The sequence below is a fragment of the Salvelinus sp. IW2-2015 genome, linkage group LG14, assembly GCF_002910315.2.
Source record: "Salvelinus sp. IW2-2015 linkage group LG14, ASM291031v2, whole genome shotgun sequence".
Classification (NCBI taxonomy): Eukaryota; Metazoa; Chordata; class Actinopteri; order Salmoniformes; family Salmonidae; genus Salvelinus; species Salvelinus sp. IW2-2015.
In genome coordinates, this window is record NC_036854.1 from 31,018,485 (window position 1) to 31,023,390 (window position 4,906).

The 4,906-nt window shown below is 43.7% G+C and overlaps 1 pseudogene; it reads right to left on the reverse strand.

Moving 5' to 3' along the window:
- Positions 1–1,034: 1,034 nt before the first annotated feature.
- On the reverse strand, positions 1,035–2,896 carry LOC111972491 (protein POLR1D-like; annotated as a pseudogene).
- Between the last annotated feature and the right edge of the window lie 2,010 nt (positions 2,897–4,906).

Sequence of the window (4,906 nt, forward strand, 5' to 3'; positions counted from 1 at the left end):
CTATACTCTGCCTTTTCTCAGGATGGTAAGTTGGTGGTTGAAGATATCCCTCTAGTGGTGTGGGGGCTGTGCTTTGGCAAAGTAGGTGGGGTTATATCCTGCCTGTTTGGCCCTGTCCGGGGGTATCGTCGGATGGGGCCACAGTGTCTCCCGACCCCTCCTGTCTCAGCCTCCAATATTTATGCTGGAGGCTGAGACAGCTCCCCCCCGTGTATTTTGTTATTTTTTACTGCTGCTCTTTAATTACTTGTTACTTTTATTTACTCTTATTCTTATCCATATTTTTTGAAACTACATTGTTGGTTAAGAGCTTGTAAGTAAGCATTTCACTGTAAGGTCTACTACACCTGTTGTATTCGGCGCATGTGACTAATAAAATTTGATTTGATCATGTCAGTTTACAGATCGTACCAGCAAGATTCACAATGAAATAACAGAGCTGAGTGCAAGATGGGAATAAGTGTGTCAAAACTGAGAATAAGAATAGGAAAGACACGACCTCCAGTTAAAAGATCAGTAGAAACAAATGCAATTTAATCAGTTATGCTTGTCACAAACTGACAACATCAACCCCAATCTTTCTCACATTCTCAGACAATACATTCTTTCCAGTCATTCAATGGTTATGTATGTCTTTCCAGTCATTCAATGGTTATGTATGTCTTTCCAGTCATTCAATGGTTATGTATGTCTTTCCAGTCCATTCAATGGTTATGTGTTATGTTATGTCTTTCCAGTCATTCAATGGTTATGTATGTCTTTCCAGTCATTAATGGTTTATGTAATGTCTTTTCCAGTCATTCAATGGTTATGTATGTCTTTCCAGTCATTCAATGGTTATGTATGTCTTTCCAGTCATTCAATGGTTATCCGTATGTCTTCGAGGAGAAAACCTCCTCTGGTAATGCCGTTACAGCACTCCCTACAAGGTTATGATGTCAGTGGCTCCTCCACTGGGAGTGTCTTTGACAGGTGCGCGCTGGTTTGATTGATAGGTGTGGCTATGGAGTGAGAACTGGCCCTGAAATGGCGTGGTCTGATGAGGAGGAGGAGCTACTATCGGCGGAGAGAGCGGTCTCTACAAGAGGAAGGGACATCAGATGGGGAGTGTTCTTTAGAATGGGGACTGTGTGTTTTGTGACCAGGGACACTTTTATCCGCGTGTTTTCTTGTCTCTATGGCTGTATCTGTCATCGTCTCCAACCTCTGTATTTGTAGCCGTCTCTGTGGCACTTGTTGCTGTCTTTGTCTCTTTGTGTGCATCTTTGAGACTATGTTCTCTGCTGTCCCTATGACTGTCTTCGTCCCTGTGTCGTCTGTGACTGTCTCTGTGGTCTGTGGATGGGGTCCTGCTGTGCCTCCTACACTCTGTGTCTGTTCTCCTGAGTGGCCAGTAGGGCGGCGCTGTGGGATGGTGGTGCGCAGTGTGTTGAGCAGGAAACGCTTGTTGGTGCTGCGCAGTGGACATTTCATCCTGGAAGACAGTTGAACCAAAATTAACATTTCAAAATCCAGCAAGGCCTTCAATATGAGCCATTATCTTTGATATGCATCTGTCTTGGTCTGTCACACCTTGCCATGTGTCAAGTACATTCTGCCATTGAACGCCAAAACACCCATAACAGATGGTTTACCAGATCCTTTCCTAACGTATGCCACTCACCAGCCTGCTGGACCATAGTTTCTGCTCGCACCCGAGCCCTACTGGTCTCCTTCAGTAGCTCCTCCACCGCACGTCTACATGGCACACGGAGAGAGTGACAGAGAGAGTTTAGGGTGCAAGAGAGGAGATATTGATTAACATATAAGTAGGAGGAAATAGGAGAATAGAGAAAGAGACAGAAAGAGAATAAAAGTGAAGGAAAACAGCAGGATAAAAAGCAGAGAAAGAAGGCACTATGGCCAGTCTAAGATAGTCAGTCACAGAGCTAGAGGACATGTCATGTGTTGTCCTGGGTTGACCTGCTGAGTCAGTGGGATCAACCGTTACAGCTGCCCTTTGACCACGGATCAACGTTACAGCTCCTTTGACCACGGATCAACCGTTACAGCTGCCCTTTGACCACGGATCAACCGTTACAGCTGCCCTTTGACCACGGATCAACCGTTACAGCTGCCCTTTGACCACGGATCAACCGTTACAGATGCCCTTTGACCACGGATCAACCGTTACAGATGCCCTTGACCACGGATCAACCGTTACAGCTGCCTTTGACCACGGATCAACCGTTAAAGCTGCCCTTTGACCACGGATCAACTGTCACAGATGCCCTTTGACCACGGATCAACCGTTACAGCTACCCTTGACACGGATCAACCGTTACAGCTGCCCTTTGACCACGGATCAAATGTTACAGCTGCCCTTTGACCACGGATCAACTGTCACAGACATCAATCTCTATTCTCCCTTTTTTCCACCACACACACACACACACACACACACACCACACACACTTTACAGAGCTGCGACTCAAAATATCCTCAACTTGTTTTAGCTGGCATACAGTACCCTACTGAATCTCGACAACAATTCAGTCTCTATGCGAGTTATCTAGATAGTCATGCAACAAATAATTGAAACATAGCAAGCTACCTAATAGCTAAGCTGGTGAACAATTAACTAGCTATTTTAATAGCATAATAAATCGCATTGACCTAGCTACTTGACTAACGCTACTGGCTGACGTTCCTTAGCTAACGTTAGCTCCCCTTCAAAACACCCCAGAAATTCACATCAAGCAAGAAATACCAGTCTGGCAATAGGATAGATTATATACATACTTCTCCAATTCGCCATCATCTGCCATAGTGTAATGATCAATGTAAAATAATCAAAAGATATTTCAAATCAATACTGCCAATGCTAGCTAACGTTTATTTCTGATATGTATGTTTACTTCTCCTCCATGGGGGCCTTCTGGCAGGGACCCGCATGGCTACTGTCCTTAGCAGTGCCTTACGTAATATCGAATTTAATACGTAAAAACAGATAGCATTGCTTAAAACAAACAAATTATGTTTCAATTGTTGTACAACAGTATGTATGTAGTCTAATATTGAAAATAAATGTCATAATGGATACTCTTTAGTAGTTAGTTTCGAAACAGGCATAAAGGAAGCACTCTAATTTAATTTTGGGATTGACAGCACGAGACCCTGCCCCCTTCTCCTTGACTGACTGTGGAGAAGAGCAGTGGGCGGGTTCTTCACGGTCGGAAAGTCACAGGGGCGTTTTAATGTGGCGGCTGCTACGGTTCTGCTTGTCTGCGGTGAATGTGTGCATTTGAGGTCCGTTAATTGTTCCCTCTCGGGGCGGAGTTCTCGGCACCAAGGAGAAGCGGAATAAGGTAATATAATGTATGTATTCTGGATCGCACATTCTTTACTGTCACGATGTCTAGAAACATATATAATAAAGCAGGTTCTATATCTCTGGTCTAGTAATGAGTCTATATAGCTTTCAATTGAAGTCGCTATTGTCCACTCCATTATGTATCCATCTCAGCGCTATTCCACGAATCTCGAAGGAAGGAGGGAGGAATCTGATAATCAGAGCAGACACTGCCGGCTGGTTCACGCACCAGCCTAAATGGAGAAGGGTATTGCTGTCATCGAACCAATTATATGATCTATCTGAATCTCGAAATCTGCGTGTCGTCTTTCAGGGCAGTGCATAAAATGGGTGGCCAAATAATGCAATTTGAATAGATAGCCTTTGTTTGGTATAATGCCGTTTTTTCTCCCCTTCATAAGCCCATTATGTTATTTCAGCCTTCAACAATATATATTCTAGGCTAGGTTATATTGAAACGAAACATGAAATGAAAACATTGCATATTCAGGTTTGTTTGTTTTTTTGCGAAGGTTGACAAGATGATTATGCTATTGAAATTCCATGGTAGGCCGTAATGGATCTTTTTGGGATTGTGGTTTTATAGTCTAACTGACTACCTTATTAACGTGTCAACTGTTCCTGGGGGCAAGGAGATACAATCGCGTTTTCCTCTTGTCTGACATGCAAGATTGTGTAGAACTATATGTTATAGTCCTGGTTTACCCCTTTATTTGGGTTGGCAATAGGACAGACGTCATCTTTTTTGTGCGTTAGTTATCGGTGTTGTGCATTAGTCGCTGAGTCGCTGTAGGCCTTGTCTACTGCTGGTATCATAGAAAGGAGCAGAGAACAGCGAGCCTATGGATGAAATAACAATACATAGCCTATGGCCTTGAGGCGCCGGGTAACACACAAAGACAATAACACACAAACACAGTCTGTTGCAATCAGCTATTTTTGAAAGGTAAGATAAGATTTAAGTGCTCTTGTAACTGCTGTATTATCCTGGCAGAAGGTTAAAAAAACAACGGGAGAGAGAGAGCAGTGTGAGGGAGAGAGAGGGAAAGAGAGAGATCTTACTTATAGACTGCATTAGTCTTGCATGTCAAACGTATACACAGCAGTGGTTGGAAGACACTGCACACACCCACAAACTCGTACCCAAAAAGCATACACTTGTGTGTGTACATGCGTGTGTTCGTGTGTGTGAGTTAAAATGATGTCAGAGCTTTGTTATGGAAACAGAGGAGCCTTATGTCTCATGAATAATGCCATCTCCAGCTGACACCACACACACACGCCACACACACACTCACATACAGACAGAAGCAGGTACTTAAAAGAAGGAAAAGGGCACACAGCGGCAAGGAGACAGAAGCAGGTTACATAGAGGCATGTAGTCATGGAAACAACAGTCATAAAGACAGGCAGAACAGCAGTGGCACAGTCAGAAGGACAGGAACCATTGAGAATATAGCCAGCAGCAGATAGAAGTGTACGAAATAGAAAAGGACACATGGAGGAGAGAACACTCCATCTCTATCTGCAACAGCTCTGAATGTCAAGCTCTAC